The sequence below is a fragment of the Tursiops truncatus genome, chromosome 8 (genome assembly GCF_011762595.2).
Source record: "Tursiops truncatus isolate mTurTru1 chromosome 8, mTurTru1.mat.Y, whole genome shotgun sequence".
Taxonomy (NCBI): domain Eukaryota; kingdom Metazoa; phylum Chordata; class Mammalia; order Artiodactyla; family Delphinidae; genus Tursiops; species Tursiops truncatus.
Genome location: NC_047041.1, coordinates 80,349,173 through 80,363,168, shown reverse-complemented (window position 1 = coordinate 80,363,168; position 13,996 = coordinate 80,349,173). Strand labels below are relative to the sequence as shown.

The 13,996-nt window shown below is 38.4% G+C and overlaps 1 long non-coding RNA gene across 1 annotated transcript in view; it reads left to right on the top strand.

Moving 5' to 3' along the window:
• Positions 1–13,996, top strand: part of LOC141279269 (uncharacterized) — a 326,550-nt gene that overhangs the window by 93,905 nt on the left and 218,649 nt on the right. The gene's annotated exons all lie outside the window — the stretch shown is intronic.

Below are 13,996 nucleotides of genomic sequence, written 5' to 3'. Positions count from 1 at the left end.
GTATGTATGTACCACATCTTCTTTATCCATTCATCTGTCGATGGACATTTAGGTTGCTTCCATGTCCTGGCTACTGTAAATAGTGCTGCAGTGAACAGACATTTCACCAAAGAAGACATACAGATGTGCAAACATTTCTGTAGGAAAGATTCTGAAGACTGGAATGGGTTAGTCAAAGAGTCTACCCATTCAAAGTTTGATGAGTACTGTCAAATCATCCTCTAAAAATGTTGGAACCATTTATTCACACTAAAAATGTAAGAGTATATTTCCTTTTATAACTTCTCTAACACTAAATATCAATCTTAAATTTTTCCTTTTTGAAAACCAAAAATCTTATTTGAACATTAATTTGCTTGTGTCCTTTTTCACATTTATTAGTACTCTGTAGTTTTCTTATTGGGCATTAGGAAAGAGGCTTTGTCCTAATTTTCTCTAGGATTATTACAGTTTTCATTGTTTGTTGATTGGGTACATGGGAGCCCAATCAGCAAAGAAACAGACCTTTGAATCTAACAGTAATGCTATCTAGCAATAATAATTCCCTAGAAAATAGTCGTGATTTCTAGCTGGTAGTTTCTTATGATGTTGGGTTCAAGTCTAGGTTCCACGATTTTCTGATTGAAAATCTTGAGCAGCAATAGCCTTAGCTTATTGAATATCAATTTGGTCATCTTTATTTTATTTATTTATTTATATATTTTTGACCAGGCCGCATGGCATGTGGGTTCTTAGTTCCCCCACCAGGGATCGAATCCTTGCCCCCTGCAGTGGAAGCACAGAGTCCTAACCACTGGACTGCCAGGGAATTCCCTCACCTTTAAAATAGAGATGATGCTGTAACCCTCTCACATAATTGTGAATAATAAAATTCAACAACATACTGCATCATGGTAGGTTCTCATTAAGTGTGTCAAGGCCATCAGGAATGACTGCCAAGCTGAAGGATGTTGAAATTATTTGAAGTGGAACTTGAGACTTTCTATTTAACCTTCACTGTGGCTTGCAGTTTTCCCTTACTGTCACCAGCCTTCACGAGTACAGGCCCAGTACAGTGATGTCTCATGAGTTCAGAGGCAATATTCTAGAGCTGTTTATCTCTGCTCATCATAATGTTGAACGACCCTGGGATGATATGGCCAAAAAGATACAGAAAGTGCAAACAATTCACAAACCAGTAAACATCTAGACAAATAGGTTCTTTAAAAAGATGTGTTTGAGGGCTTCCCTGGTGGCACAGTGGTTAAGAATCCACCTGCCAGCACAGGGGACATGGGTTCGAGCCCTGGTCCAGGAAGATCCCACATGCAGTGGAGCAATTAAGCCCATGCACCACAACTACTGAGCCTGTGCTCTAGAGCCTGCGTGCCACAACTATTGAGCCCATGTGCTACAACTACTGAAGCCCGTGCACCTAGAGCCCATGTTCCGCAACAAGAGAAGCCACCGCAATGAGAAGCCTGCACACCCCAATGAAGAATAGCTCCCGCTAGCTGCAACTAGTGAAAGCCCACGTGCAGCAACAAAGACCCAACGCAGCCAAAAATAAATAAGTAAAATAAATAAAATTTTTTTAAAAAGATGTGCTTGAGACTTGTGTTTCAAGGGGGACACTAATCTTCCAAGCTAAACATAGTTTTTTTCAAGTACAGAAACTCATACATCAATTCTCAGTATTACTTGTTTTGTGTATCAGTCGCAAGAAATCTGACATTTTGATCTGGGTTCCTTGTAGCCACCACAATATTTTAGAAGCCCCACCAAGTGATGTCTTTAACCTCTTTATGTTTAAGCTTATAATATGAGCATTAGGAAACGTGAGAAAACAAATGTGGTGAAAACCCTATATCATATACTCTGTTCAACTTAAGCATTTATTTATTCAATCAAATCATACTTTTGAACACCATGCTAGGTGGCGGGCACTCTGTTGAGTATAGCAGTATGAAGATAAAGATCACTTTAGACCTGAAGAACAAGAAGACAAGTGAATAAACATAGTTGATAAGTGCTAAAATAGAGGTTTCAAATATCGTGGAAGCAGCAAGGAGTGACTGCTGAATAAAGCTTCCTGGAAGATATGATATTGGTTTAGGTTTGATGGGCAGGCAGTTCACCAAAGAGTGAAGAAAGCAGAGGAGATGTTCAGATGAGGGGAATAATCCATATAAAGGCATGAGGAAGCATGGCATGTTCAGGGAAAATTTTAAGATGCCTGGATCATACGGCACATGAAAGTGAATAACAGAAATCCAGTTAGTACTTTGGAGACAGGTCTGTGATTAATCTCATCTCTGCTTCTCTTTCTAGGCCCACCACTATCACCATAATTCAGATACTATGTACTCCAAACGACAACATTATATAGAAGAGCATAAAGATTATTTACTCCCAAAGCTGACGCTATCTCAGTGAATATAAATTACTCTTTCCTTCTAACTTTCCTAAACTCAGTATTGATTTTAGTTTGGGTCTATTTTCTTCTTCACTAGCACCTAGCATAGAGTCTGGTTTGATAAATTGTTCAGGTCAAATGGTTGAATATGAGATGTGGGAGAGTAAATAAAAACAACAAAATACTGGATGAAGATTCAAACTTCACATTTAACTTGGTGAGATTGGCAATGGCTTCTTGGAATATTGTGTTGAGATAGTATTTTGGAGTCATGCAGAATAAATGGGACAGAGTCCAGTGGTTAATTATGGAATTCTGCCATAGACAAGGAAGGAGGAAATGGCATCCTGTGTTATTCTTTTCAACACTTCCCATCCCATCCCCTGCTCCCTACCAACCTCCAAAAGATTTATGAATCTATGATTTTATGCCATGTATATGCTGGAAACAATGACATTGGTGCACCATTGCCCATAAATTGAAGCATAAAATATTTACCGTAGCAATCAAAGCTTTCCAACTCCTGACTCTTATATACCTTCTCTGTCTCTTGTGTCAGTTTCTCATGTTAACAACTTTATTACTTCTATCCTTCCCCAAACCTCTGAAAAGTCACCTATCCTTCAATATTGACCCCATTTGCTGCTTAATTTGGTGGCCATCTCCAATCACCTAAACTGATCACTAACTCAGATCTCCTATAAACTTGACTGTCTGTATTATTATTATGGGATACAGTTCGATTGCCTTTTAATGTTTATTTGTACATTTACTTGCCATACCCCTAGTCCTCAGTGTAAGTTCCTTGGGATCTTGAAATCCATGAGGTATATATTTTGTATTTTATATCATCACTGAACACAGTACCGACACATAGAAATGCTCAAGAAATATTTTTTGAATGAATGAATGCATGAATAATTTTTCATGCATTTGTTTCTTTCCTTTACACATACAGTTTTAAGTTACCTCTACTTTGTTGACATCTTATATTTTTTCCATGTGGGTAAAATGTTTTTTATAAAAATTAAAATACCTGGGAAATTCTTCTCAAAAGAAGATTACTTTTTACTCATGATATGAGAATTCATGTCATATGATGATAATGGATTAGGTTTTTCTTCCCTCATTTTAGAAGTTAGATTCTAATTAACCCAGTTCATCTATTTGATCTTTTAAGAGTCTGATTTAAATATGCATTATATTTACATTAAGATCCTGGGAATATTTTAAATGTTAATATTTATCTTTGTCTTCATTAATTCAACTATTTTTCAAAATCTTGATTTTGCTAGCAGCCTGTTAACAGAGAGAAACGTATTTATGAAGGGATAGTTCCAGCAGAGTTTTCAGATTTTATAAACACTAGTTCATGAAAAGGGAAATTTCTGAGGATAATCTGCCTCCTAGCAATTATTGATGCTGCTGTCCATCTTACTATGTATATTATATATTTGGAGGAAATTTATCTTTCAGTTTTCCCTCATATTTAATACTTATCCCCAGTCAGCATCACTATTGTGACGGTCCTTTGGGTTTAGGTAATGTTTGACATTTTAATCCTAATAACGTTTGTATCCATTTTCTCACTCTCCTACACCTGTCATTTCTTTTCTTTTCCATTGTTGTCATTATGTCCATCATCAGAGACTTCTATTTCTTGCAAAAGTAACTTTCCAATTACATTCTAAACCAGTTCCTATTAAAATGTTTTAAGTTCATGTTATCTGGTCAACATAATAAAAACAATCATGTACTTTTATTTTTTTACCCCAAGATATTACTACATATAATGTCTTAAAAATCCAAAAAATTGCCATTTTATGGCAAAAAATCAGGCTTCTAATAAGTATGTTTTGATTGATACAGTAAAATAGGGATGAATTGAAATTGGAATTACCTATTTTGTTTTTATCAATTTGATCTATAGTGTTAGATTAGAATCCCTTTGAGGGCAGGGATGACGTTTTCTTATTTTGTATGACTTGTTCTGCCCATGATGGGATGAAGTCCATGTGAAATTCTCAGTAAGCGCTTATGAAATTCAGAATCAGAGAATTACTGAGGTCCTGAGAAGGTCTAAAGGAGTATCTGCTTCAACTACTTCATTTTATGGGTGAGAAATCTCTCGTTCCCATACCCTTCCCCAAATATCCACAGCTTTCTGTTGAATGTGGAAACATGCTGGCATTAATTTTTTCAGTACGTTAACTTTATTTTTGATGATGTTATATTACATTTTTTCTAATTAAGGTTTGAGATACAAAACAAACATCTCTCTTGTTTATTTAAATTGAATTTAAATTCAGTTCTTTTCACTCAGTTCTCTGTTGACTCAAACATATTCCTGAATCTTTCCATTCTCAACTCTACTACCACCACTTTAATCCCAGCTAGTAACTCCTCTTGCCTGTCAGCATTAATTTTAAATTCCCTACACTCAAAACGCAATATTGTGATCTCTTATTACCTATCAAGGAACAGTTTTCAGAAAGCATGGCTCCTGGCAATCAATATCATGCTGGAACATATTTTTAAAATTTTTTCTGTTTTTATTAAAGAATAGTGGACTTACAATATTACATCAGTTTCAGGTATACAACATAACAAGTTGATATTTTTATAGATTCTACTCCATACAAAGTTATTACAAAATCTAAATGTAAGGCTTGAAACCATAAAACTTGTAGAAAATATAAGCAGTATGCTCTTTGAAGTTGGTTTTACCAATATTTTTTGGATCTGTCTCCTCAGGCAAGGGAAACAGAAGCAAAAATGAATAAATGGAACCTAATCAAACTTAAAAGTTTTGCACAGCAAAGGAAACCTTCAACAAAATGAAAAGGCAGCTTACTGAATGGGAGAAGATATTTGCCAAAGGGATATGTCAGATAAAGGGTTAATATTCAAAATATATAAAGAACCTATTCATCTTAATATCAAAAAAAACAAACAACCTGATTAAAATATGGGCAGAGGACCTGAATAGGCATTTTTCCAAAGAAGATATACAGATGGTCAAACAGACACAAGAAAAGATGCCCAGTACCACGAGTCATGAGGCAAATGCAAATCAAAACCACAATGAGATACTACCTCACACCAGTCAGAATGGCTACCGTCAAAAAGATAAGCAATAACAAGTGTTGACCAGAACATATTTGTTTTATGGGGCCATTTCTTAACCATGGTGGCAGGTCTCTAAGTTACATTATATCACTAAGTTGCACATCTAGTCCCAACTCCTCCTTGGACAAATGAAGAATCTGAGGTCAGGTAAGAGAGAGAAGAGATTACTGTCATACAAGTAGTGAATAGAAGAGAAGGGGTCTAATTCTAGTGTCCTTGACTCTGCCCACTTTCTTTCTATGCTATCATCTCTGTTTCTCAGCAACAATCCCCAGAGAGCATATCTGGGTCACCTTGGTTTCTTGGAATGTTGAAAAAGTTATTTGAAAATCACCTATCATGACATTTCCAGAACTTGCCATTTTAAGACTTTTCTCCATTTGAATAGCTAAATCCATCAAATCCTCATTTTATTCATCTGTAATATGGGGCTGATAATAATCCATTGGGATTTTGTGAGGTTTCAAATTATACACACGCATGTCTAAACATAGCAAGCAGGTGTTCAAATTAGCTTCAGTGATTATTACCTGCAAATCAGACCTCTACAGAATTTCATGTGCTTTTGACTTGCAGGACCTGGAGGTAAGATTGAAGAGATTTATAGGCTAGAAACAAAATAAAAGCTTTCTCAAGAGTTGCCATTCATTTATTCCTCAAATATTTATAGAATACTCATTGTGTGGTTGTCACTGTAGTAGGCTCTGGGGATATAACTGTGAGCAAAATCGAGATAGTTTTTGCTCTTACAGAACTCATATCCCAGTGCAGTGGCCAAGCAAAGAGCAGACAAATTGGGGTATAAATAAAGTAGATACAACTGTAAAGTTCAGAAAAACCAAGGTAACAAACATAAGGAACAGAGCTAGGGAATAACAGACGGGACCTACTTTAAATAAAGGCTTCAGAGAAAATCTTTATGTAAGCTGATTTCTAAAGAATGTGTGGGAACTAGTCATGAAGTAGGATGGGTGGCAGCATTCCAGACAGAGAGGAACGTGCAGGGGTCCTGAGGTAGAAAAGAGCTGGGAATATTCAAGGAAGTGCACACAGACCAGGGGGATTAGAGTGTGGTAGACAAGGGAGAGAGAGGCAAGGAATTAAATGGGAGAAAGAGCCAGTGAGTTGACCAGGTGGGATCTTGTTGTTCCCGGTAAAGAGTTTGTATTTCACTCAGCAAGTTTCATGGAGAGGCACTGGAGGATTTGTAAACACCCTGATCTAATAAAGTGAGGTATAAGAGAGAGAGGATTTCTGTTCTGTGTTTCATAGAACCTTTGCATCAGTTTGTTTCCCGAGCAAAGTTCATGCTCTGTCCCTTCCCTCCCACCTCCTCTTCCTTTCATCTCTGTGTACATCTTTCTTCTTCTTTGCTGGAAGGGAGAATAGCTTCTTGGATAAACATTCCTCCCACAGGTTGTCTGCAGAATATATCCCTGTATGACCCAAAGAGAATGTTCAACTGCCCATCCAACAGATATTTAGAAATGTTTTTCATTGTGAAATTATATTCATTTTGTAACAATTTAAAACTATCTACCCCATGTTGAATATTCTCAGATTTAACTAAGATTTGTTCCCTGGAGCAAAGAGGTATTTTGTTTCAACACATATTTATTTTTTTCTTGCCTGTTGTAAAAGTGACTACTTCGGATCAGGGTTCTTTACAAATGACATTTAGTGTGTTGGGGCATTCAGGCGTATGCTCTTAGGTTCTCACAGACTTTTTCTCTCTTTTTCTTCTTCAATATATAGATAAATATGGACTTCCTCTCATGTGCTAACTGACCATTTGGAAGTTGTTGACTATGCTGAGAAGGATCCAAAGTTGGTGTCTGTTCTTAGCAAGAAAAATAACCATTAGGCTGAGCAAGTGCGCTCCCATGTATTTGCCAAACATTCTTTCCAATGTTAAACATTTCATATGGTGAAGATGAACTGACATACAATAGGTATATGAACTGAAATGTAGTAGTTAAGTATTAAAACACGAAGTCATTTTAATGTTATAAAGTACATTAGGATGACTATAGTACCCTATATTTATATTAAGAGAACATGATTAAAGTTGTCTGAGAAGTTGGAAATATTGCTGAATATTCGGAGGGACCGTTCTCAATAAATTTATAGAATGATAGGAGACAAGACATATGTTTGTGGTGTAATAGAGAAGAAATCATAGTCAATACTAGCTTTGTCACTGAAGAGTTTATGGATTAAAAAAAAATCCAGAAATGTGAAACACCACTGTGGTCAAGAACATAGATTTTGCCACTAGGTATCTGGATAGTTCTGTCTCTGGCACCTGCTAACTATGGCAGACAACTTCAGTTTGTCCCTTCAGATCCACTGTCTGCTCTTCTCCATCCTACTCTTTGCTCCAGGAGGCTAATCTAAATGGAATACACTGATAGAGCCTCTGTTGTCTGATTTCTAGTTAGTTCAGCCAATGGAAGCCCTAGCAGGAGATCTGGAAAAAGGAAGAGAATGAGGATGATATATGTATTCCTCTCATTTTCTCCCATAGGGTTGCCTAGGGCTGGCTGTGTCTTTCAACTATAGATTACATCTCTTAAGGTGGCCTTTGCTACATGAGTCTCTCCTTACAAGTTCGTATAACTGTTCTCTCCCCTTCCCTTCTCAGGCCTAAATTACCAGTTCCAGGTTACTGAGCTATCCCTTGTTTATTTGGAAACCCTGCCTACACCTTTGTAAATCGGCCCTTTATTAACCCCTCTTTAACTTATCCAGATTTGGCCGTGCCACCTGTTTTCTAAAGGGGCTCTGATGCACTAGCTGAAAAATCTTGACAAAAGATTTTAAACTGTGCTTCAGTATCCTCATCTATAAAGTGGAGGTAAAGCCATTTCTCTTCTCATAGACGCTTTGTGTATATAAAATCAGGGGTGGATTAGAACGACTGTGTTCCAATACTATTTTCTGAAGCTCTAGAGATTCTGCCTCAACTGCCTTCCCTACCCTTTCCCTAGCAATAACTTTTACTTACTCAGTTATACTAAACGTCTGCACAATTTTATTTGAAACAAGGACTCCATGATGAAAACAGCTTGAAAACTGTGGTCCTTAGATGATTGTAGGGCTCTTTCTGGTCCTGAAAACCTATTACTTTGTCTGGTGGTTATTTTATGTACAGAATCTACTGTTCTTTGCATCACAGCCTCTGACCAGGGCTGGAAATTCGGTAGGCTGTAGGCCATCTAGTCTCATGATTTACTATTTGAGCACAGGGAAGAGTCCAGTTAATTCCCCAGATCATATTCTCTTTTACAAAATGTTTTCATGGCTTAGGATAGAAAGCCGTGGGGGCCAATGGCTTAGGATAGAGAGTCGTGGGGGCCAATAAATATAGAGTGAGTCGGAGATCAGAAAGCTGCCCGCAGTGGTTTTGTTGTGGCCTTCTTAGCACTCAGAGCCCTTGGGAAGTAATTGCTTGTCAGTGTTCTGAGCACTGAACCCAGTCTATAGTGGCTGCTAAACCTTGTAAGTTGTACAAGTCCAGGAATACTTTTGGAACATTCCATCCCTTGGCTTGTTGCTTCAAACCTCATCATTAATACCTTTTACTTCCTTTTCCATATAAAGGAAAGGTATGAGCAATTTTCTTGGGTGTGCTGTAAACTTGACATGTCCAGAGATTTACTGCAGCATTGACTGGGATGATGACGAACTCAGAAGCACTACCAATACTGCAGTCAAAGAAAAGCTCTAGAAAACTATTGATGACAGTGAGTTAGATTTGCTATTGACAACCACGTAAGTGCCTGTTTGTTCTTTTATTTAACATGTATTCAGCAAATATTTCTGAGGACCTTCTGTGTGCCCAGGAGTGTGTTAGACATTGTGGAAGATGAAATGAATTCGAGAAGGCCCCTGAGCTCAAGAAGCCTAAGTTTGGAATGTACTGGGTTGGCCAAAAAGTTCGTTCAGGTTTTTCCGGAACATCTTCTATTCAGATAACTGCAGTCTGTCTGGCTGCCTAGACAGCCTCCTAACCATCTTGTCCCCTAGACGTAGTCCTAAAGGACTGAAGAGCTGGGATGCCTAGTGACTGGTGTTGGGAACTGCTTGGTTTTGCATTTTTTCAGTACATCCCTGGCTATATTTCAGGGCAGTTTACCCTCCTGTGCCTTCATTTTCCTGTACCTTTCATTGCTACAATCCAGTTTATTTCACTTCAGGTAGCTTTGCTGTCACAATACACACATATCCTTTTTAGTACTTTTCTCTCTTTTAGCTCTTCATACTAGGAAATCTTCTACCATCTTTGCTCCCTTCCCACTCTGTTTGTGAGCCAATAAAAGACCCTAATCCTAGATAAGTGTATATAAGGAAAGGAAAGTCAGTAAAATTAGCTAGAAAGAATCATAGCCTGAAATTACTAGGGCTCTTGTAATCACCATCAGAATTTTGGCAAATTTATTTTCTGCTTCTCTTGCCTTCCTGAGCATAGACATTCAAGATTTTAAAACAAAAAGTAAAATATATATTTTTGGTTTATTTATTAGGAATTTTCCCTACGTTTTTGGGAGGGGGCACTCAGCAAAAAGGGGAAGAAACATATCCCCATGATTATGAGCGAGACTTCATGAAGGAAGTGGCATGTGGACTTGATTCTATGGGTCATAGTTACATGAAGATGGAAGTATGGGTCATAGGAGGCATGTCAGGCAAAAAAGCAAATGAACAAAAGACCCCACAACTCTAAACTGAAAACTCAGAGCTCGTCTTGGTTCCCACTGTACTTTGACCCGCTTTAGTTAGGCACTTGTTTGCATGTCTGTCTGTCTATAATAGTCTAAACTTCCTTAAGGCAGTGGGGAGTCTCTTTCATGTTTGTATTTTCAACGTTTAACACAATGTCAGGCATGTAGTAGGCACTCAGTAAGTGTTGAAGAGTGAAGGATAAATGGCAAGGTGTATATTGGGGATAGGAAGTTACCTTGTTTGACAAGAGCAAGGGTTTGATAGAGAAGAAGTGGGATCTTATGTTAGAAAGGTAGATTGGGACAGATTATGGAGGTCTTATATACCAAGGCATTAAATAGACTCTATTAAATAGAGCCACAGAAGGTTGTGGATTGAGAGTGAGACGCCGAGAAATTAGTCTTCAGGAAGGTGAATATGGTAGCAGTGAACAATATAGATGGTGAAAGGAAAGGGTAGACAGGAAATATGGAGACCAGAGATGGGTGAATAAAGCAGAACAGGTGTCAGAGTGGACCAAAGGATATTAAAAAAAAAGTTATTTAACAGTTTAATACCCTAAACAACTGGCTTCGGTCTGCTTCTCCCTCCAGAGTACCGTCAGTCTGCTCAGGCCTGAATCCTAGTCTGACACTTAGTACTCACATGACCTTGGACAAGTTACATAAGTTCTTAAATTCATTTCCAGTGTGAGTTTACTATGCAGATTGATAAGGAAAAAAAAAGGCACAAACTATAAAATATCTGGCATTGTGCTCGAAGAATGGGAAATATTTAATACATAATAATTATTATTATTGCCATTATTATTTGTGAAGCCTTCAGGTAACAGGTTAATGCTGCAGGAGGGAATGAATCTTCTGTATGAGTTTTTTCCTTGTGAATTCTAAGTCAAAAAATTAAATTGTGATTCATAAGATTTGATTGATTTGATGAAAATGATTCCTTCCCTTTTGCCTATTAGTAAAAGAAGAATAAGCTTTCAAGAAAACAGTACATATGAAGGAATCATAGGTGATAGGGTATTATGGAAAAACTTTACTCCAAAACTTGTCTCAGAGGAGCAGTGTGACCTTGGGCAAGTCTCTTCATCAGTCTGGATCTCCATTTTCCTAGCTAGAAAAATGAAGGGGTTGGACTAAATGATCTTTAAGTTCCTTCCCAACCAGATATTAAATGATTTTTCAAGTTGCTCATTAAATTTCAAAGCTCCATCAGACAGCTCATTATGTGGCCCACTTGCTCATTTGATGTATCTGTATATTTTTCATCCCATTTTTCAGTCTAGATTTCCATTTGGTACATTTTCATTGGTACTATGGTCTTTTGAACAGTGCTTTCTATAGATACAGTTGTGTCAGTTTGTATGAATGTGTGTGTGTGTGTGTGTGTGTGCACGTGCGTGTGTATTAGGGCATATCGGCTAGGTCTCGGGCTCAAATTTTGTAGGTGGAGAGGATTGCTTTAACAGTTTTCTCCAATATCTATTAACTTATTAACTCTTGCAGCTTGGATGCTGCAGGGTGAAGTGGGCAGCATCACCCTTGCTTGAATTTATTTGCATCTATTAATTTACATGAGAGAAGAGCTTCTAGAGAGAAAAGAGATTAGGCCTGGCTCCTCTTTTTTTTTTTTTTTGTGGTACGCGGGCCTCTCACTGTTGTAGCCTCTCCCATTGCGGAGCACAGGCTCCGGACGCGCAGGCTCAGCGGCCATGGCTCACGGGCTCACGGCCCCAGCCGCTCCGCAGCACGTGGGATCTTCGCCGACCGGGGCACGAACCCATGTCCCCTGCATCGTCAGGCGGACTCTAAACCACTGCGCCACTAGGGAAGCCCAAGGCAGCTTTTCTTTAGGACTACTGAGCTGAAAGCTAATAGCATTATTCCTCCACCACACATCATGGAACCATCTTTGCCTGAGGAATCTGTGGCGCTCTCTCCTAAAAGCCATGTAAGAATATATGCAACACCACCACGTTGGGGGATGGAAGCCCAGCTTCATCAGCAGACAGTCAGTGACAATGATGCTAATTAAAACTAACACACAGAAATGTTGGGGGCCAGCAAATATAAATGCTAATTTCAGTAGGTATCAAGTTTAATCTTAAGGGCTGTGTTCTCTTCAGGCAGGAAGCAGCAGACAAGCAGTGGCTCTTGGACACGTGAGCACGCTTGGAGATCCTTAGAGATCTTTGGGTAAGGATACTTGTGGAACATATTAGAATTATTACTGAAAGAGTAAGGGAATGCAGAGCTGTTACAAATTATGTATTGTGTAATGACTTCATTTGAATACAGACCCATATTAAGTCAATATATATGCACTCACCAAGCATAGAGAAATTTTTTTTTTTTTTTTTTAGATGTTGGGGGAAGGAGTTTATTAATTTATTTATTTTTGCTGTGTTGGGTCTTTGTTTCTGTGCAAGGGCTTTCTCTAGTTGTGGCAAGCGGGGGCCACTCTTCATTGCGGTGCACGGGCCTCTCACTATCGCAGCCTCTCTTGTTGTGGAGCACAGGCTCCAGACGCGCAGGCTCAGTAGTTGTGGCTCACGGGCCTAGTTGCTCCGTGGCATGTGGGATCTTCCCAGACCAGGGCTCGAACCCGTGTCCCCTGCATTAGCAGGCAGATTCTCAACCACTGCGCCACCAGGGAAGCCCCTAGAGAAATGTTTTGAGAGTAAGTTATATTTTTGTATAATTTACATTTTATTTTTTACATTATATTAATGTAAAATAGTAACAGGGCATTCTGGAATTACACAGTAGTTGACATGAGGCTACCGCTGAGAGATAGATCCTCTGTTAGTATACTAACAGGCCAGATTTTTTAGTCCAGATTTTTGAGTAAGGCTGAGCAAAGTGCCTTACAGATCTGTCTGAGTGGCTAGCCAGTCTCTATCAGATGATACCAAAATTCCCTGTACACCTTTATCTCTTATCTGCATCACTGGTCATCTGAAAATCTTCCTGAGCTGGAAGGATATGTAGTATAATTTTTGTCTATTTTAAATGAACTCAAACAAGTGCTCAGGAACAAAAGTTTGCCCAAAGTCATATTGGGGTTAATGGTGGAATGTGGTCTCAAGTTTGATCTTCTGACTCTGAGTACTGTGTTATTTGATCTCCTCTTCTCTCCTGTGGTCAGTGGGACAGCCTGAAGCCTGGAAGTGTAGGTGAAAGGTGGGGAGGGAGGTTTCTCTTTTCATTGGAAAAAGGGTAGTAATTCTAGACAGATTGTTGAAACTAGAGTTAGGCCTTTAAAAATAAAAATCCTCTTGTTTTCTTTTCACAAACCATCCATCATCCTGGAAATCTACTGTGTGTGTGTGTGTGTGTGTGTGTGTGTGTGTGTGTGTGTGTGTGTGTTGGGATAGGCAGGGATCCTGGAATTATTTCTGTGATCAATTCACTGTATTTTACAAGCAGCTCTGGCAAGCATGGTGGGACAATAATAATTTGTCCCTTGTTGATCTCAGTCACAAAGGAGAATTTTATTGTCTGGGTCATTTAATTCCCTTCTGGAGCTTGGAAATTTAATTATCTTTTTTTTTTTTCTCCTTTCTGTTGTGATCCAAGTAGCTTATTATTAATTTTCCAACGTATTTAATTTTTTTCTCCTTGTAGCAGTTTTGGGTTACATATGAATTTAACCACCAGACTGAAGTCAGATAATGGCTGAGCTTGGATGCTCTCTACAGAATACCTGACAAACATTATTTGGGTTAACATCCTTGAAAATAGG